The sequence below is a fragment of the Tamandua tetradactyla genome, chromosome 2, assembly GCF_023851605.1.
Source record: "Tamandua tetradactyla isolate mTamTet1 chromosome 2, mTamTet1.pri, whole genome shotgun sequence".
Classification (NCBI taxonomy): Eukaryota; Metazoa; Chordata; class Mammalia; order Pilosa; family Myrmecophagidae; genus Tamandua; species Tamandua tetradactyla.
Genome location: NC_135328.1, coordinates 70,687,781 through 70,710,185, shown reverse-complemented (window position 1 = coordinate 70,710,185; position 22,405 = coordinate 70,687,781). Strand labels below are relative to the sequence as shown.

The 22,405-nt window shown below is 35.3% G+C and overlaps 1 long non-coding RNA gene across 1 annotated transcript in view; it reads left to right on the top strand.

Moving 5' to 3' along the window:
• LOC143660698 (uncharacterized) overlaps window positions 1–21,065 on the top strand; it is a 72,420-nt gene extending 51,355 nt beyond the window's left edge. Inside the window, exon 3 of the long non-coding RNA XR_013164186.1 lies at window positions 20,482–21,065. This is a non-coding gene — a long non-coding RNA (uncharacterized LOC143660698). The remainder of the gene's footprint in view (window positions 1–20,481) is intronic.
• The last annotated feature ends 1,340 nt before the right edge of the window (window positions 21,066–22,405 follow it).

Genomic DNA, 22,405 nt, shown 5'->3' with positions numbered 1-22,405 from the left:
GGTGGCTCCTTTTTTTTTTTTTTTTTTGGTATGCTGTATGGTGGGGGGGCACATTTCATTCTTTTTCTATGTGCTTATCCCATTATTGCAGCACCTTGGTGGCTGTTTTTTTTAAAAACTAGGGGGTGGTGCAAGGTGGCTCAGTGGCAGAATTCTCACCTACCATGCCAGAGACCCAGGTTGGATTTCTGGAGCCTGCCCATGCCAAAAAAAAACAAAAAACAAAAAAACTATGAATGGTTTATAATAACAAAACTCTTGGAGGGAATTGTCCTAGACTAATATTTCTGAAAGGGTGGTCCAAAGACCAGTGATACACTTTATCAGTATCGTCAAGTCTCTTTTTTAACAATGAAGCTTTCCAAAAAATAAACTAAGAATTCTCGGGAAATGGACTGTAAATCTGAAATTTTATTAAATCTGTAGGTGATTACCATGTAAAGCAAAATTTCAGAACCATTGTCTTAAATAATGATGTTGGAGAAGATCCTAAAATTTTTATTTCTTTTCTTAAAATTAGATTTCTGAAATGTTGACCTCTTATAGGATTTCTGTAAATGAGACACTTAATTTAAAATCTTAAGAAAAGGCAAAACATAGAGTTCTTGATCACATATCCTTTTACTATTATTGTTTTTTACTGTAACTTCTGAGGAGAGATAAGAATGATTGCTATCTCTGGTCATTGAGAGAAGTCTGGCACTGATGTTAAATATATTTACTTTATGCTTTTACATAAGACTTATGGTCACATTCTTGCTCAAATAACACTAAACAGCTGAAGTCCAGTATGACAATATTTCCCATCATTTTATTAAGAAAAATTTCAAACATACAGTAAAATTGAAACACACTAATTTCCCACCCAAATCAGTCTGACAAAATTTGGCCCCCAATATTTCATCTATTATATTTCTATATATTTTTAATCATAACATTTTTCTTACAGGAGATATCCAAGGAGTTCAGCAAGTAAAATCTCTATTTTTCACTACCCACTTAAAAGGATACCAGTTTATCCCTCCAGTTCTTTGGCTAGTGAAAACAGAAACCCATTCCTCAGTTTCTCTCTTTCAAAAGTCCCTGTTAATTCCTTACTCAAGCTAAACTCTCTTACCTCTCTTTCTTTCCAAGATCTCCATTGGAATAAATTATGTAGGGGAATTGGAATAAAGATGTGAGAACGATCACTCCTTCAACTAGAAATGGAGAAACTGATAAAATCTTTATTGCAGTAGATAAACAATCTCTTTATTGCATGATCAGGCTTGTATTATATAAAATTATAGCAGTTATGGGGAATGTATGTGCTACCTGCAGTGCATGTAAGTTTCCAGCCAATATGTAATAATAAAATATGGCCCAAATGCATTGTTTGAAGCCACATTAATATCAATTTATTGTGCACATTGACTTTTTGTTAAATAAATGTTTAGAGAAATTATTCTCATGTTGGAAATTCTCAGCTGGACTAAAACTGTTTTCTACCCATTTTTGAAAAGATTTGTACAGAAATGTTTCTTTCTCTTTTTCTCTCTCTCTGCCTCTCTCTTTTGCTCAGAAGCATTGTGAATCAGGCAAAGAATAGAGAATACATTATCTTGAATTTCAAGCCGTGTTTATAATTCTTACTGAAATATAAATATTAATTATTGTTTAAAATTACAATAAAAAGTTAAGACTTTTAGTTCTCAACTATTGCGCACAGCAATCTACTGAGCTAATACAAATTTAATTTGTAATAATTAGTTCTGTAATACTTAAATTATATGGTACAGTATAATAAATGATAATAGTACATATTTCAAAATGGGCTGACATCTTAACAAAAAAACATTCTAACTCATGGCTATTATACAGGAGGAAAACATTGTAAAGCAGCTACACTTGCAATTCGCTTAGAAAATGAATCATAATGCTTCTGAATAATTTTCAAGTAAACGAACCACAAAAATTACATAAACGGTCAACCATAGGCATCTATTTTATTTAGTAGTAGGATTAGTGGGGCGAGTGGGAGAGATATTGGAATAAAGCCTTGTGTTAATGAGTGGTTGCATGTGTGCTAAGCCGTCTTATAATATTCAACCAGCAGAGATCTAAAATGCAATTATTTTCCATTTTTTATTTTGTTGATTCATTTGCTAATAAAATGTAATTATCAAATGACAATGTTGAAATAATTACATAATGATGTTCTTGAAGATTAACCAGATTAAATCATAGAACCCAATGGCTGAAGAATGACTGCAGAGATATCTAGCCACTCGAAAGTCTCCCAATGCAAAAGTCCTTTCAGATCATTGCATCGAGATAGTTCTTCATTCTGTCTGTGGAAAACCCTTTACCCGGTATCCAAACCCACATTTTCCCCACTAACAGAATGTTGAATTTTATCACGGTTTCAAAGGTGCTTAATTAAATCCTCACCATCCCAGCCACCCTTGTAGTTAAGATTGGCTATCTCATTCAATTCTAGTCAAACAGAAGTAAGCAGAAGTCTCTGGAGGTTTCTGAGAAAGCATTTTCTTTTCTCATATTTTCTATTTTGAACACTGATGTAATGCATCCATCTTGTTGCCTTGAAGGAAAAGCCAAAAGAATCGCAGAGATATTGACCCTGACATCATTGAGCCCTCCAGGAGCATTTATCTACTTCTGAATAATTTGATACGTGAAAATAAAACAAAAGCAGCCTTATTTGCTCAACCATTATGATCTGGTTTCCTGTTCCTATAGTCTAGCACATTTTTGAATTATAAACTGGCATTAAAATGTTCCAGAGGTGGTAAATTCATAAAACTACATAAGACATAAATTATTCCTCAGCTTCTTCCATCTGGATTTCCAGAGATGGAAGATATTTTCAACATTGCATAGCCCAATTTCAAATAATCAAAATCTTCTTGAGAGCCTGCTATTTCTTCTATATCCCAGAAATGCAAACATCCACTGTATCACTGAAATCCGAAACCATGCAGTCATTACTATGACACCTCTCCTCATAGTATTATATTATGTTAGTCACATGGACTAAGTACATGAATTTACATTGCATCATTTAATCTGGTGAGTCAGGTATTAATATTACTCAATGGAAAACCAAAGCACAAGGTGCTAAGTAACTTTCTGTGTTTACACAGCTATTTAGTAGCAGAGCTAGGATTTGAACATAGACATGCTAATAAAAGCATCCATATCCATGAATTCCCCATTCTCTCTTCCTCATTCACCTTGTCCAATAGACTAGCAAACCCTGCTTGCACTACCTCAACAGCTGTCAAGTCTGCCTGCTTTCCTGTGTTCCCATTTGCACTGTTGTGACCTCCCAACATACCACCCCTTCCATAGGACCTTCACACCATGCAAAGGTTATTTTCCCAAAATGTAAATCAACTCCTATGGCTCCCTTTCTTAAAGCACTCAGTGATTAATTTATAATTAACCAGCCATCCTTACTTTGTAAATGAAAGAAATTCTCTATTAAAGACTAGAATGCCTACTAAATACCAGGCCAGAGCTCTAAGAACTATTTTAATGATTAAGCTTTTCTAATTATATGTTTTAAAAATAGGGTGGAAGTACTTCCTTTCTATAGAATTCAACCGACATGAGATAAACTCTTTTTCCACAGAACCAGCAAAATAGAGGCTCAAGGGCAAGATCAGTCCATAGGCTTCTTTGTTTGACACACACAGTACTTTTAAAAAGAAATGAAGTTCTGAAAGTCTAGAAATAGTGGGCCTGCATTCCTTCATGGTAGCAGTTGGCTAGAACTGAAAAACAGCTGTCCCTTCGTAAGTCACCTTAGACCTTAAGTGTCCTTTTGCTTTTATAGTCAGTGTGTTCTGCTCATTTGCACTATTGCCTAGAGTCATGGAGATTTGAATTTTGGACATTTGATCTTGGTTATTTTTGCATTGCAATCTCAACAGCAGCAGCAGAAGAACATCATTTTTGCTGGGTGGCTATAATGTGTTTGTCAATGTGAAGGGCATAGAGATGAGCTGCCTGACATGCATATAATTAACAATCTAATAGGGAAACCAGATGTATCAAATATGGCAGAAAGAAACCTTGAGCTCAGAGACACAAGTTATGCAAATTAAAATATTAATAATATCCATCTCACATGACTTTGTAAGGCTTAAACACTAAAATAATGTAAAAGCATCTAGCAATCTACCTGACATCTATTAGGTGCTTAATTTAATTGAGTTTCTTTTTTATGTGATAAGAATAGAACAATTCTTAACCTTTCCCAAGTTGTACATCCCTTTTGCAAATCTACTGAAATTTCTGAACACTTCACTTCAGGAAAATAAATGTTTATTTGTTTATATATACAGACTTTTTCACAATTTTAGGCTATCAAGCTACTGTTAGGCCCTGAAGTGGACCTCAATTTGACATCTTATATATACATAGGAACTAGGGTTTCATACGTATATGAACCTGTGAATACCAGGTAGCATTCATTCATCCAATAAGCAAAATAAAGGGTGGGTTTGTAAATTGTTTATTGAGGGCTCTCAGAAGATATTAGGAAAAGGATGAAACAATATTGCTTCATTTCCAGGAACATATCTCTGCTAAAGACAGCCTTGGATCTACAAAAATGATTCTGTGATTAACTTCATTATTTTTTTTTCTCAAGAACTGTATTGCTCTGCTCTGACTGTATAGCAAAATCAAAATTTCTTCAAACTTTGATTCCTCAATCAATTAAAGAGTGGGCACATAAACATAAAACATCATGAGTAGATTAGTGAATTTCATATGACAAATTATATAAATAGTAAACAAAATTGACTTTGTACTTAAGGTCTGAAAAAGTGTCCTAGAACAACTGTCTGTAGGTTATCCACTAAAAAAGATGGAGAAATCCATTTACAAGTTACAACTAGATTTCCAGTCTTCTCAGGATTTCACTATCAGTGCACCTCAGTCCAGATCACACATGTATTTTACTCTACTCAAACAAAAGCAGCCATAGGAATCAATAAATTTAAACAAGAAGAAGAGGAATATTCAAAAAGGAGAACAAGAGGGAAACTAATACTTATTGAGTCTTTATAATATACAGGGCACAATGTTAGTTCATAGCCCTGTGAGGTACTTATTATTATATCTACTTTTTGATGATGAACTAAAGTTACACAGGTAGTCAGTAGCAATACAATCAATTGGGATGGGGGTTCATAATCAGGTGTTGTTCTAGTTTGCTAGCTGCTGGAATGTAATATACCAGAAATGGAATTTCTTTTAAATAGGGGAATTTAATCAGATGCTAGTTTATAGTTCCAAGGCTGAGAAAATGTCCCAATTAAAACAAGTCTATAAAATGTCCAATCTAAGGCATCCAGGGAGAGATACCTTGGTTCAAGAAAGGCTGACGAAGTTCGGGGTTTCTCTCTCAAGTGAAAAAGGCACGTGACGAACACAGTCAGAGTTACTCTCTCATCTGGAAAGGCACATGGTGAACATGGCATCGTCTGCTAGCTTCTTCTCCTGGCTTCCTGTTTCATGAAGCTCCCCAGGAGGCATTTTCCTTCTTCATCTCCAAAGGTCGCTTACTGGTGGACTCTGCTTCTTGTGGCTGTGTTCTACGCTGCTCTCTCTGAATCTCTCATTCTCCAAAATGTTTCCTCTTTTATAGGACTTCAGAAACTAATCAAGACCCACCCAAATGGTCCCAATCCAGCTTCACAACCATTCTTGATTGGGTTACATCTCCAGGGAGATGATCTAATTACAGATTCAAATGTATAGTATTGAATAGGGATTATTCTGCCTTTACGAAATGGGATTTAGATTAAAACATAGGGGACATACATCCTTTCAAACCAGCACAGGTGTTAATGGTGGAAGTGTCATGGTGTTGCTATTTATCAGATTTAAAAGGCATTGGTTGTCCATATTGGGACAGTAGTTTAGGATTCTTGGCCCTAAACATATGCTTATGTGACCATTCAGAGATTGTGAGCCTTGCTGATACTAAGACTAATCACAAAAGTTTAAGTAGCTGAGCCATTATAACCATAGTATATTTTTACTATGCCGTAGCAGCAACTTCACAATATTCTCCATGATCCAAGCATAAATTAATCCATTCGGATCCAATTCTAATCACAGCATTTCAGAGAAAGAAAAAAAAAATCCTAGGCTGCTTGATTTCTAGAATGTAGAAAACATATTGCACTATAAAGTTGCCTCTGAAATCTCAGAAAGAAAAATATTCATTGAGAGCCAAATCAGATAAGCAGTCTGGTTTTATGCTCAGTTGAGTGATACCAGTTGCTTTGCCAATTTGCTAAATTTTAATATATTTGTTGACTTCAGTCTAAATATTTTTCCTCCTTCACTTCTCTCCTCCACTGCCACTTTGTCCTTCTCTTTTTCGAGTTTGATTAACATAAAATGAACATACCAGAGAGCTTTGCTATTTTTGAAGATATAAATGTCTAAAATAAAGTTTTGGACACTATTCTCAGGCTGCTTTCTGCCATTTACAAAATGCTGGGCTCATTTTCATATAAAGCTATGGAGACTGAAGGAGTTAGATGGCAAAATGAAATGTCCTAGCAAGCTTTCCCTGCATGGAGGGCTACTGACAAATTTTATGGCCTCAGATCCAGAAATAAACACTATTTGGTGACTGTTTGTACAGTCAGGTCATTAAGTGCAATGATTTGTATTTCCTCAAGAGATCTCTTAAACCACAGCGCCTTGTGTTTGCAGCAGCTTGGCAGGAGTTGTATTTTTTTTTAATCCTGCAGTTCATAGGCCAATAAACTATATGCAGGGTACAATACCTCCTAGTAGGTATAAAAGAAAAGAGAAGGGACTGTAGGTCCTCTGGGAAATAAGTCATTATCTACAGCATGTTGAACACCCAACTATTAATAACTTTTGTTGAGGCATCTTTCTTCAAGAGAGAGGCTGCTTACCTGGTTTTACTCACTCTGTGCTCTGGACCTCTCACCACAATAATCTATAGAGCTTTCTCTAAAAGTTCTTAAGAGGGCTCCTTAAAATAGAACTTAATAAAGATAAACAAGATCCAATGATAATGATTCACTCAACATTCTGAAATAAAGATTACAGCTACTTATGCGAAGGAGCCCTTAAACAAGCAAATACTTTTGTAAAAATTATAGTAGTGGATAACCACTGCCACCACCCAAATCTAAAAATTGGTAGAAACTTCCACCAGTTAACTCTGAGCCTTATTTTCTGGCATGATTTGAGCTGTGTTCATCCTGTTATAGTTTCCTGGGCTATTTTCATTACTGATTAGTGTATGGGTGTTCTCTTGGAATCAGGACTTACTGCTATATTTGTTGCTCAAAGTTCATTTGAAAATTTTCTCAATAAATTTGTATAGAAATTGCCTTCCTTCCAATTCTCTCTGAAAAATGCTGGATACCAGCTCTTCATGTTACCCAAGAAATAGCTTTCCTCTTTTTTGAGATGCCATGACTTGCTATCTTTTTCTTTTTGAGTACTCTGTATATTGATCTCCAAATGCTCTCTGCTCTCTAACGAACTATGGGGAAGTCAGGAGAATTGTAAACTCCTTTTAATGAAAAGTAAGTATTTTTATTTGGTGTTCTGGCTAAAGTTGAATTTCCTACTTTGGACAGAAATATATGCCATATTATACAATTACCAATTACCGCCCCCTCCTTCCCTTCTTTCTCCTCACACTGAAATTCAGGAGGGTTATTTCCAATTTAATCTTGTCACATGCACCTGGAACCCAGATTCACATATGCAGAACATATTATATAGAGTAGGAATTGAAGTATTGATTTTAAATGTGAATATATTTACAAAGTTATAAGTTTCAAAATACATTCGGTCCTTTTGCTGAGTAGCTGTTATATATCAGGCACTCTGCTGGGCTCTTAGGATGCAAATATAAGGACCTTGACTCAAGGAACTCACTTTGTAGATAGGGGGAGCAGCACAAAGTGTTACAGCATAGAAACAGCAACTGAGTGGCTTTATAAGTAAAAAGTCTACTCTTTAGCTGAATACTAAAGAGATTTTATTTTTTAGAGCAAAAAATTAGATATGTCTGTAAAGAACACATATATAGAAGGGATACATGCCTAAGAAACAAGGTAAAATAAATCATTTCAAAGAAAGACACCATGCCAGATTGAAGCTGGTATGTACCCCAGAAAAGCTATGTCCTTTTTCCTGATCTGATCTTGTGGAGAAGCCATGTTTCTTTTAATCCTGATTCAGCGTTGTGGGGTAGAAATTTTGGATTGTTTCCATGGAGATGTGGCACACTCAGTTGTTGGTGTGAATTTTTTATTAGATTGAGATGTGACTCAACCCATTCAAGGTGAGTGTTGATTAGTTTACTGGAGTCCTTTAAAGTGGGAAACATTTTGGCAAAACCTGAGATCCAGACATTTGGAGAACAGTTGCCTCAGAGCCAATAAAGACACAGACATTTGGATATGCTTAGATTCCAACAGAGAGAGCAGATGCCAAGACACAGGCATTTGGAGATACAGAGCCCAGCAGACGCTGCTGTGTGCCTTTTCATGAGATGCTAGGCAAGCCAGAACCCAGAGTTTTTCTCCAGAGCAGCTCAGTGAATGCCACAGTTGCTTAGAGAGGAAGCCACTGGAATCAGGAGCTGGAAGCAATGGAACCCAAGCGAAGACCTCAGATGCCAGCTTTTTGTCTTCCCAACTGACAGAGAGATCCCAGATGCCATTCAACCTTTATTGAGTCAAGGTACCTTTCTCTGGATGCCTTAGTTTGGACATCATTATGGCCTTAGAACCATAAACTTGTAACTTAATAAATTCCCTTTTTAAAAGCTGTTCCATTTCTGATATATTGCATTCTGGCTGCATTTTTAGCAAACCAATACAGATTTTTTTAAATAAAAAATGAAGAGATTGAATAAATGAATATGCATAAATCTCTGCCCAGTACTGTGGTTAAGTAAAAATGATACATCAAGAAATATGAAGAAAAATACAAGGACTTTATAACCAACAAGAAACTGAAATGTATCTTAGGATAATAAGGCAACTAAAGAATTGGTATGACAATAAATCTTGGAAATGCAAAAATTTAACTTGAGTATCCAGAAATAGCAAAAGTGACAAACTGATATTTTCATTTTTACCTGGGCATTTCAATTTTAAGGGCCATTAGAAGGTCATATATTTACAAACAGATTGAGCAACTATTATAAATAAAACACAGATACATTTGCAAGTGCAAAATACTGGAGTCATTAACTGGAGGTTTTCTGTGATAAGATTAATACCGTTAATGATTAATTATGGAAATTTTTCCCATTGTTCAGTCATAATTTTGTTTTAATTTTTATGTGGACTACACACAGTGACCGCTGCACCCCAGTGTTCTTTGGCTATTTGTATCTCAATTTGTATTTTTGCATCTCATAAAATTCACATTCTCCCTCACAAGCTCCTTTTCCTCTTTATGTCTCATCCAGTGCCCAGGAACAAAATCCTTGGGAATCTTTGTATCTGTCACACATATTTCTTTGCCTTTTGCCCCTGTTCATTTAATGGCTTCTTTATGCCAGCACTGCTTCAGCCAGCCAAGCTCCAGGAGTGATTCTTGGGTTGGCTACTGGAATCTCAACTGATGCATTTGGGCTTCCATTGAGTGCACTTGCCTGTCATGTGTGGCACGTATATAGCATGTCATGTGAGGAAATCATACATAGTTTATTTAAAAGCCCCTCAGCAACCTAGCGGCAATAACCAAGCACAGGCAGCTAAATCATCTAGTGCCTCTGTTGTGTGCTACAGATCACATCATCAAATTCAGCATCTCACTCATTGGGGGGCACCCCCAAAGCAATTTACGCTGATGAACCCCAGATATTAACATAAGTAGCACTGGTTCAGCCTGCCTGGCTGAAAGCTGGATTGACTAGGAGTGGAGACATAAAAAAACTGGGGTAGAGCTAAAATCTCTAGCAAATTTACTGGAGGATAAGTATAGCAGGTATACATGTACAAATCACAGCTACCATTTTCAAAGTACAATCATATTTGTCAGTTTTTAAGAATTTAGAACAACAAATAAAATAGAATTACTGGGGATGTCCCAAAGAATCAATTTTCCATAAGGGACAAACAAAACAATGATACTGCTAGAAATAACTCCTGGACTCCTTGGGATTATAGTGAGCTGAAAGCTGCATGATTTTACCAAAATAACAACTTATGAAATAAACTCCCAGAGAAGCTGTTCAAGAATTGACAGGATTTTAAGGGGTTTTCCTCCCTTACTTTTCAGCAGAAAGATAAAGGTCAAATCTATACACTGCCTGTTTGTAATATTTTAGGAAAGACTTATCCAGGTATGGCAATAACAGTTCATCAAAGCACCCCATGAGTACCAATTGCTCCAAGTTTGTTTAATAATCAGATATCTCTTCAGTTACAGCCAAAAGTTATGTGACTCTAAGATAAAAGGTATGAAATTATGCTCAGTAGTGTGAGGTGGAAAAAGAGTCTGAGGTCATAGTGCCTTGGAATCAATACTGATCAGTTTTAAAACAAATGAGAAGCTAGTCATGTCTGACTACAGAGATAGCATGTCATATTTTATACAAGTGAATTCCTGCAGAAGACTTAAGCTCTGCCCTCTTATGAGACACAGCAGATTCTAAGTTGTAGTGGAGACCTTACTATTGGAAGTGGAGAGGAGGTGTGCCAACAGGACCATGAACATAAGTCGGTGCATGAAAGAGGGAAGAGTTACAGGGGATATTATACAGACATCGTTGTCAGGAAGCCGAATGGAGTACTGTAGCGTAAGCCCATTTAGACAGAAAATCTTTCATGCATTTATGCTGTGAAATCTATAGCTTAGGAGTATTTAATTCCTTATACTTTAAAAAATAGTATTTAAAAATGCACCAAAATACTGAAAATTTGATGTTTCTAAACTCACACTTAGAAAGATCAAGACTTAAACCACAAATCTCTTTCCTTGCTCTTTAAATACTAACAGCTTTTCACCAAGGAATTCAGGACAGATCCTGCTGTTGACCTGCAGGATTAAAAGGCTTTGCTGGGACTATCTGCAGCATGAACCAAGGTCATGGTTTGGTTCATCTTTGTTTTGATGCCTTTTGAGAGGCATCAAAAGTTGAAATAGCTTTCCTTCTTCCCTCCCTCTTTCCCTCCCTCTCTTTCTTCTTGAATATTCTAAATACAATGCCCTACAAAAGGCCATTAAGATATCTTTGAAATTGAAGTTTTATCATTCATAAAGATGTTGCATGCTCCTCTTTTAAATTTGAAAGATAAATATCTAGATGTAACACATTGCAGAAAAGCTGTACAGCCATTCATTTGACTCTAAAACAAACAAATGGAAGACTAACAACATATCACCCATCACAGACTACATCAACAATTTTCTCCATGGGTATCCCCTGGTGGAATATGGGATATTCCAAGGAACACCTATGGCATCCACCCAATACATTTCTAGTCAGCACCCATTTGTATTCAATCACAGGGACACAGGAAAATAAAAGTTAGGCACAGCCTGTGGAGTCTGGCAGATAAGAATTGGATTTAATCCATACAACTAGAAATATCTTGAAAGTTTAAAATGTTAACTAGGTAATTATATAATTTTAAAACTGAGATGTGTTCTTTGTGAAGATCAGCTGTGTACAATGTGCTAGAAAGAACATCAGCTTTGTTTCCAGACAGGTTTAGCTACTAGCTCTCGGTCTTACTGTGTGACATAGTAAGTGATTTTTCTGCATGATATAAAACAAGGAAATGTATATCTCCTTCAAAAAGTTATATAATTATGAATGAAAGACGCTATGGCAGTATTTAAAATGGAATGAGATCAATTCTTTGATCCCAGATGGAGGCAGGTTCAAACTCAGCGTGGCGTTGGAATACAGACAGGCCGCACTTCGCACAATAGTCGGCAACTGTAAAAATGATCGTGTGGAATGAAACGGCACAAATCAATGATAATCAATAGGAAAAAATACAAGCATTATTAATTTTACACTTTTTGTCAAAGGATTAAAAGCACTTTTACTGTTAGTTATAAGTACATATATATGAATAATAGTAATACTACTATTTATTTAGCATGTTGAAATTAATATTAGAAACACTGAGAATTAAAGGATTGTATTTCTTTGTGAAAATCTTATTAAGACTTCAACTTCCAGGAAGATGAAGCAGATGTACTTGGCCTTGTTCCTCCCAATAACTAATCCACAATTACAGCTGGAGGCTTCAACAAGCCCCTGTTGGAAATTGATAGAAAACAAGACAAAAGATCAGCAAGGATATAGAACAACTCAACACCACCATCAATCAACAGAATCTGTTTGACAGTTACAGAGCACTCCATCTAAAAACAGCAGAATGCACTTCTTTTTCCCCCCAAGATTCATGGAAAATATCCTGAGATGAACTAGGTCCTGGGTCAGAGAACAACCTCAACAAATTTAAAAGAAATGAAATCATACAGAGAGTGGCCTCCAATCACAGCATAAGCAAACTAGAAATCAAATAACTGAATGATAGCAGAAAAATTCCCAAACACTTGGAAACCAAGCAACACACTTCTAAATAATCCATAGAGCAAGGAGAAAATCTTCAAAGAATTTTTAAAAAATATACTGAACTGAATAAAATGATAATACAATATACAACAATTTGTAAGACGCAACTAAATCAGTATTGGAAAGAAAATCTACAACACTAGATGATTACAATTGAAAAGATGAACTCTCAGATCAATAATCTAACCTCCCACATCAACAAACTAGAAAAAGAACAAATAAATGAAAATGGAACAGAAGGAAAGAAATAATAAAGATCAGAGCATAAATCTATGAAATTGAAAACAGAAAACTGATGGAAAAAATCAATAAAACAAAGAGCTGCTTCTTTGAAAAGATTCATGAAATTGACAAATATCTGGCAAGACTGATAAAAAAAGAGACTTCAGAAAGTTAAAATATCAGGAATGAAATGATATATAACACTACAAAAGCTGTAGCTATAAGAAGAATTTTAGGGTAATATTATGCAAAACCTTACACAATAAATTTAAAACAGAAAAAATGAACCAATTCCTCAAAAAAAAAAACACAAACTGTGCACCTCATCCTGTATGAAATAAATAATTTGAATAATTGTATAATTATTAAAGACATTAAATTTATAATTTAAAAACTGCCATAAAAGATATCTGCAAGCCCAGATGGTTTTACTAGAGAATTTCATCAAACACTTAAAGAAGAATTGATTCCCACAATCTCTTCCAGAAAATATAGAGGGAGGGGATACTTCCCAATTCATTTTATGAAGTATTACCGTGATGCCAAAACTAGGCAAAAAATACAAAGAAATGAAAATTAGAGACCAATATCCTTCATGAGTATACTTCCAAAAATTCTTAAGAAAATATTTAGCAAATAAAATTCAGTAATATGTAAATAAAATTATACAACATAACCAAGTGTGGTTTACTCCAGGGATGCAAGGCTGATTCAATATTCCAAAATCAATCATGTCCCCCACCCTAATTGCTTTCTTACTGTTGCAACAACAAATTACCATAAACTCGGTGGCTTAAACCTATACAAGTTTATTATCGTACAGCTCTGGAGGTCAGAAATCCAGGTTTAAAATGAAGGTATTGGTAGGTCCTGGTTTCTTCTGGAGGCTCCAGGTGAGCATCCGTTCCTTTCCCTTTTCCGGTTTCTAGAGGCCCCATCAAAACTTGGCTCTTGGTTCGTTTCCATCTTTAAAGCCAGAAATACCCAGTCAAGTCTTTCACATGCTACATCACTCTAACACTGAGACTCTGCCTCGTACTTTCATATTTGAGGTCCCTTTAACTGTCACAGCTCCCAGGAACAGGACATGGACATCTTTAGGGGGCTCAATTCTGCCTACCACAATGGTTAAAGAAGAAAAAAATCACATGATCATAACAATTGATGCAGAAAAAGCATGTGACAAAATTCAACACTCACTCATGATAAAACTCCCAGAAAAATAGAAATAGAATTTTCTCAACTTGAGAAGGATCATCTCCAAATACAACAGCGACAATTATACTTAGTTGTAATTATACATACAGCTAAATACTTTCCCTCAAAGTACAACACAAGGTATCCTCTCCTCACTCTTATCCACCATAGTATTACAAGTCCTAGACAGTGCAATAAGGCAAGCAAAGAAAACAAAAGGCAAAAATATCAGGAAGGAAAAGTACAACTTTCCCTATTTGTAGATGACAAAAAGGAAAAAAATCCTACTTTCTCTATTTGTAGATGACATGATTGTCTATATAGGAAAGCCCAAGGAATCTCTAAATAAATCCTAAAACTATAAACTAATAGTTTAGCAAGGACACAGGATACAGGATCAACATGCAAAATCAATTGTATTTCTATATACTAGCAATGAACATCTGAGTATCAAAATTTAAAACATGAAACTATTTAAAACAGCTTTAAAAATGAAATACTTGGGCAGGCCATGGTGGCTCAACAGGCAGAGTTCTCACTTGCCATGCTGGAGAACCGGGTTTGATTCCCAGTGCCTGCCCATGCAAAAAAAAAAAAAACTTTTCTGTATTCCTAATAAAACATGCATATGACTTGTATACTGAAAATTACATAAAGGTGATGAAAGAAATCAATGAAAATCTAAAGAAATAGGGGGATCTGCCTTTTCCTTGTCCATGGATTGGAAGAGTCTACATACTAAAATTGTCCATCCTTTGCAACTTGTATACAGGTTTTAGCATAATTCCTATCAAAATCTCAGTAAGGTTTTTTGTATATATAGACAAGATTATTCAAACATTTATATGGATAGATGCACTATGGAATACTACTCAATAATAAAAAGGAATTAAATGAGGTCATTTATTTGAAGATTTTCTATAGAGCAGGTACTCAGCAAATAGCACTTCGCCAAGTAACTTTAGTTATGGTGTTTGGATGGGATGGGGAAAAAGCTGATCTTGGCAGGGTTGTGGGCCCAGTGCAGGTATAGGAAGGTTACAAAAGCTTGAGCCAAAATATAGTAGCCTGAAAAGACTATAGTAGCAGGAAAAGAGGACAGTCACAGAGGAATGGGCATAGAGCCCACTCCTGGGGTGGGGCACAGCTGCACACTTACCAAGTCACTCATGTCAGGGAGCTGAGTGTGAAATTGCCAAAGTCAACACTGGGCCCGGTATGTGCTGTGAGAACAGTCATGGGGAACTGTACAGACCCAGAGTAGGAAACACACGGATCTAGCATGTACATACACCTCCCATCCCCTGCCCCCATTCTTCATGCTTTCAAGACGACCCACAAAGAAACAGAGGAGAATTCAGAGCTGGGAGTATTGGCCTGGGACTGAGTTGATAAATTCTAAATTTGACAAAGAAATCTGGATTGAAATGAATTTTGCTTAAAAACATAAAAATTACGTTTTCTATCAGAGACAGAGAAAGATATGTTTTTCAGTATTCAGAAGTTCCCTAAGTTTTATGGACTTTCATAACAGTAGAATGTTCCATTGGCTATTCAAATTTGATACTGGTTCTTGGTTTTCTGTTAGATGCCAAGGAATTTCCTGTGAGTTCTACATCATCTTGCAGTACTACTGTGTGGTGAGGAGGAGTCACAAATGTGACAGGAGCTAAATGTTATAGGGTAAGGAGAAAGCACAACCTGTGACTGGTTCTCCAAGGTTCTCTGAGTAGCTAACAGATGCCTATGGTCTGTTACCACAATATACACAGCTAGGTTTTCAGATTGGGTATTACTTTCATTATGCGCCTTTCTGATTTTCACCCCTGGTATGCCTTGTAGCTAGTATAAAAAGTATTCTACAATTAGTCTACTCTCAACCTTATGTAACTTTGCATTCTTACAAAAAAAGTTGATAGTTCCTTCACTTGAAATATAACGGTAGGTAGTCTTATACCATGTAGGTTTTTGTTTTAAATTATTCATTGTTAGTTTTTGATAAAATTCACACTAAATCATTGAATAGTTCAAAATATATTCAGAATGTTGTCTTTTCCATTGTGACATACTTTTTCCTGGAACTTAATCTGTCTAGCACATTGTACTTTATTAATATCTTTAATTGTATACATTAACAAAGTTTAGGCATATTCCCCCATATTTCAGGTACTCATGACTTTTCTGTGATCAAAACAGTGCTCTTGTGGATAACTTGCTGGAAATTTATAAATGAAGACACTGGTAACTGACAAGTAGGAATGTCTGTTTCTAAAAATCACATCCATTTTGAAGCATTTATTGTTTTTATTTTAAAAAGTAAGTTTGGATTTTCTATATTATGTAATGTTAAATACATGTCACTCCTTTTGAACTTAACCTATTGCATATGTGTTCATAAGAAACGTTTGTCTTTCATAGCATCATGTTTTAAAAGGTATTCTTGTCTTTCATTTGAAATTTTTTATTAAAACACTAAATGCCCATAGTTCAAATATCAATCCAACGGAAAGGCTTATAACAAAATGAATCAGTCCCTATGTTAACTCCCTAACTCTGCTCTTGAAAGGCAATCATTTTAACTGCTATTTAAAGCATCTTTTAAAAGTATTTAGCTCTTTAATTCTAAATGAAATATTTTTTATATTTGACTTACCAATTTCATGTATTATGAATTGACCTTAATTGCAGATAGATAGAATTTAGCCATCTATCTTTCCAAAATATTGTATGAGAGGTTTTTATTAAAAAAGAATCGATATTCATTAGCATGCATTATATAAATATATATATATATATACACACACACACATATATGCATATATACACTTTACCTACAAAGCCAAATAGTATATAGATTACAGTTCCTTTACTATATGATTGTTTGTTCTTCCTGGAATTAATATTTATATATATAATATACTATATATATTTATCCATATATTAAATATATATTTGTTAGTTTTCAATAAACGTCTATTCTGCTTTATCTGATTTGCCTTATTAACGATCGAGCTTCACCCCCACTCAAGTTATCTATAATAATAAAGAATCTATCAAGGCCTCTTATTTTCATGGAAACTTCTTTTTTCAGAGCCCTTGGTCTACTTCTTCCAATCCAAACTGGTGGCTCTCTGAGTCTGATGTTCAGTTGGCATCCTGGATTTTCACTCCTTGGTCCAGTTTTAGGTCTGTTGTTTACTGCATATCCTGCTTTGGTTTAATGTCTCATTTTACTGGAGATCCTTTATGAATTTTCTAAGAAAAGGTATGTAAATGCCCTAAACAGTCTATTTTCTGACTGCCCGTTAGTCTGAAATGCATATCCTGCTTTCACATTTGATTGATATTTTTGCTATGTTAGAATTCTAGAGTAGAAAGCATTTTTCTTGATAATATTGAAGGCATTTCACCATGGTCTCCTAGCTTTCACTATTGCTATGGAGAAGGCTAATTCCATCCTGATTTCTAATGCTATAAGTGACCAGTCATGGTAGTGATGGTGGTTTGTCATTTCTAGAATCTTACAGGATCATCTCTTAATTGATGATGCTCTGAAACCTTTTGATGATATGTTTCTATGAGCCTACTTTCATCCACTGTTCTGGGCAATAGAAAGACCTGATCAATAGACTTCATGTTCTTCAAATTCCAAAATGTTCTTCTGTTACTTTCCTCACTGTATTTTTTCTATTCCCATGAGACATTGTTGATATCATAGCGGAAGGTAAAGAGAAATGATGAAACCATGAGATAGCTCTTAAAGCTTCTACTGAGAGGCCACATACATCACCTTGTTCCTCTTTCATTGGTCAAAACAGTTGCATGAACAAGGCTGACATCAACGCAGTGAAAATTATAATCCTCCCACAGGAGCATCTGGTTGGAAGGGTCAGTGAATATTTTGACAATAATACCAACTAGCACACTTGGTGCCTTGTCATATTTTGAGTGATGAATAGCTCTGCAGACACATTCAGAGTTGCTGATAGAGGAGCTTCACTGTTTAATGATTGACTGGAGAGCTAGATAGTAAAAGCAGGAAGACATCCATAGGTTAGGATGTAGAGATAACTTCCCAGCAGTTATCCAATTTCTTAGAGAAGAAGTATTATTCGTTGTAGTCTTCTGCCTGGCTGGAGGTTTTCTAGGAGCAAAAGAGACTAAGTGTGCATGCCTGTAGTAAAATCTCCATTTTCAGCTCCATGTCCTGTCCTTGCTTTCCAACTCATGTGAATCTGTGATTTCTTGGTCTCTCCTATTATGTTTCTCCAGAGAGTAAACCTTTAAACTTCTGCCTGAGAGGGTGGGGGAGGGTATTCAATAAACTGGGTGGGATTATAAAGGGACCTGGGCTTGAGTTTTTCATATAGACTTGCAAATTATCTTCTCATTTGTGCTCACACCTCTCATTACCCCCAGGAACTAGAGTCTGCAAGTCCTGAGTTTTATAAAAGTCCTTGCTTCTTTTCCAGTATTCTCCACTCCACACACTGAGGTTTTAGTTCTTTCACCCCATAGAAGCAGTCATCACTTCTCTCTTTGCTTTCCAACTTTGCTGCTGCTGTCTACTCTCCTGTAACTTTTGTCATTATGGGTTTATACCATTCTATACTCTCTTACTGTCATTTACTGGCCTCTTGGGAGGAAGGAGAGATGAAAACATGTGACTGGAAGTCAAAGTGTAAAGGCTGAAGAAGTGTAAAATAGAGTGATTAAAGGTGATGAATTTTTAGATGCTTTGGAAAAAGAGTATTAAAACACTAAAGCAATGTTCAAATCAATTGTGAGACAAATGAAATTCATGACGATTATTATAGTGAGCAAGAAACAAAGTAGGAAAAGAATGGACAAAATTGGTGGGAAAACCCAGGAAAATGCCTGAAGATAATACAATAAACATAATGGATGAGAATAATCAACAAGCTATAAATAATATGGAAAATGAAAAATGTGATTATGTAAAAAAATATGTTATTACTTTTATATTTAACACACGGTGAAGCTACATTTTTAAATGTCTGTAATATGATCTACACCTGAGGGTAGAAAATGTGTTTTGCTCATTTTTTTTTATTCCTACTACCTAGAAAAGTGCCTGTAACATAATTTAATTGCTGTTGCTTAAAGGCCTTAATGCCTTCTTGATTTAATATAATTGAGGGTCACAATACCAATTTAATAATTTTAATTCAGAAAATCTGTGAAATAGGAATCTGGCACCATCAAAATTATTTAGGCAGTTTATTAAAAACAACACAGACTTTATTTGGTAAAAGATTCCATGCCCAGGGAAATATAATGATGCTTACATTTTTATTTTTTATTTTATTTGTCTTTCATTTGTAAAACATTTCATATTGCTTCTGAAATTTATCAAAAGTAAAGCTTTGTTTGATAATTGCAGTCAGGATTTGAGTTAGGATTTAAAGAAGTATGAGATGTTAGAAAAACTTGAGTAAAACTAAAAGAACTTAGATTTACCTATATTATTGTGGACACAATCATTAAGTCAAAATTACATATTAAGTGAGCAATGACTATGTTCTAGCACTCTTCTGTGCTTTAGAGACACAGCAGTGAAAAAAATAGGAAGAAATTGCTTCTTTAATGGAGCTTACATTTTAGTGGAGGTAAAGAGACAATAAAAAATAAGTCAATAAAATATAGAGCATTTCAGATGGCAGTAAAAGTTATGGAGAAAAAGTAAAGTAAATGGTAGTGGTGGAAAGTGATCCTGAGAAGGTGGCGTTTGAGTAAAAACTGAACATGTTGATGGTAGGGGAAAGGTGTTCTCAGAATTGGCAACAGCAAGTATAAAGCCATGAATTAGTACATGGTTTTTATTTTTGAGGAATTAAAAGAAGACATTTGATCAAAGTAGAATAAAGGTATGGAAGAGAAATAGGATATAAAGTAAGATCGATGTCAGGAGAACAGATAGTTTAAAATCTTGGAGGCCGTTATAAGGACTTTGGCTTTTACTCTAAGAAAACCAATGAGAATTTTGAACAGGCAGATAAAAGTCCAAAAAGAGTAAGAATTAGGGCATTTGTAAATCATAAGTGAATAAATTAAGTCAGCATTCAGTTTGGTTGCTATTATGCATGCTTGAGGTTGAGTTTCTCTTATTATCATTAAGTGTGGATGCTCTGGGAGATTCATTGCATTAATAGCATCACATTTTCCTCCCCACCCATATTCAAGCCTTTGTCACGTAAAATTTGTAGCGATCCCAACTCTTCCTCTGGGCATGACCATGTGGTTTGCTTTTGGCCAATGTGATGTTAGTGAGTATAACGTATGCAGGGGCTTGATATACTTGCATGATGGGGCTTGTTGCTTTTGCCCTCTACCATGGCCATGAAAACACACCTGGCCTAACCTGTTGGAGAACAAATACCATGTGAAACTGAGTCTAACTGTCTCTTTTTTTCCAGCTGAATCCATCCTAGGTCAGCCAACAGTCAATCAATCTCCAGATGTGTGTGCAAACCCAGTCAAGTCAGAAAAACTTCATAGGTGACCCACAACTGAACCCAGACGCATGAACAAGTCCACAAGAGATCAGCCAGGCCAATGCCAGATCTGTTGAATGTTGCAGTAAATGCTACTGATATGTGCCATGGAGATTTTGTGGGGTTTTGGTGTACCACATTATTATGTTATTACGTAACTTATGCACATGGTAAGAACTTTAGTTAAGAGAGAAAACACAGATAACCAAAACTAATGATAAAAGAGGATGCATTAGTTGGAGTTCTCCAGAGAAACAGAACAGATGGGATATACAAAAATATTATGAGATTTATTATAGGAATTGGCACACATGACTGTGGGTTTTGGCAAGCCTGAACTGGGAACTCCAATGTAGGTTTCAGTGAATTCCCCAGTAGAAGCTGACTGGTTGAAATTCTTCCTTTACTGCTGAAATCATCAGTTTTCCCTTTAAAGCTTTTAACAATCTCCTTTGTTGAGTGTGATGAAATTGGCCATAGATATAATCAATTGACTAATGATTTAAATCCACAAAATACCCTCACAGTAACAATCAGGCAGGTGGTTACTTGACCAAACAAGGACACCATGACCTAGCCAAGTGGACTCATGAACTTAACCATCACAGAGGATATAACAAAAGATAAAGAAGATATTTACAATCAAAAGAGGAGATCTTGCACAGATAAATGGAATATACACAATCTGCTTATAAATAAGAAGAAAACATGTAAGAATTTCCAGTTAACTCTATAAAAGAAAAGTAACCAAAATCATAAACTATAACAGAAAATAGAAAACTACACAATATTTATGTGTGTTGATTCAAATTCCTGAAAACTATTACAAAAGAAGTCTTACTACAAAAAATTAAAATAATTTATCAAAATCATAAGGCATGATGTAGTAATGAGTTACTTTTAAATCTATTAATATAACACATTAAAATAAAATGTCAAATGAGGAAAAGCTATGTCATCTCAAAAGATGCCAACAAAAAATGCAAAAAAAAATATTTAAAAAAAATCATGTGTGCAATTATAGAGTTTTCCTTACAAAATTAAAGATGTTGATTTATGCCAAGAACTTACAATTTACTTAACACTGTGGTTTTTCCATTGAAATTAGAATGATACAAAGATCTGTGATAGGCAGAATTCTAAAATGGCCCTAAGATTTCTGCTTCCTCACATACACACATTGTATAATCTCCTACCATTGAGTTCAGGAAAAACCTGTGAATATGATGAGATATCATTCCCATGATTAGATTATTCATCAGTTGACTTTGGGGTAATAAAATGGAGATTATCCTGGTGGCCTAATCTAATCTGGTGAGCTCCTAAAGGAACTAGGAAATTCCTGAAGTCAGATTCGAAGCACAGGAGGGTTTTTGAAGGGCTTATGCAGCAAGGAACTACTAGAAACTTCTTGGAGCTAAAAGCAGCCCCTGTCAGGTAAGGGGAGCCTTAGCTCCACAACCGCAAGGAACCGAACTCTTTCAACAACAATGTGAGCTTAAAAGAAGACCCCAGCTCCAGAATGAAATGCTGCTCAACCAATCCCTTGATTTCACATTTTTCTGAGTCCCGTAGAGAATCCACACTAGTTGTGATCAGACTTCTGACTTACAGAAAAAAATGAGATAATAAATGCTTATTGTATTAAACTGTCAAATATGTAGTAATTTGTTATGCAGAAATAGAAAAATAATACTGAATGCATACTATCATTGTGATACAATAAAAAAGCATTGTTATCTAAGAGAAATTCTGTGATAATTAAGTGAAAATTATTTGAACTAATATGAAAGTTATTTCATATACATGGAAAATAATTAGATAAAGGGCCATTCTTGGAAGCAAG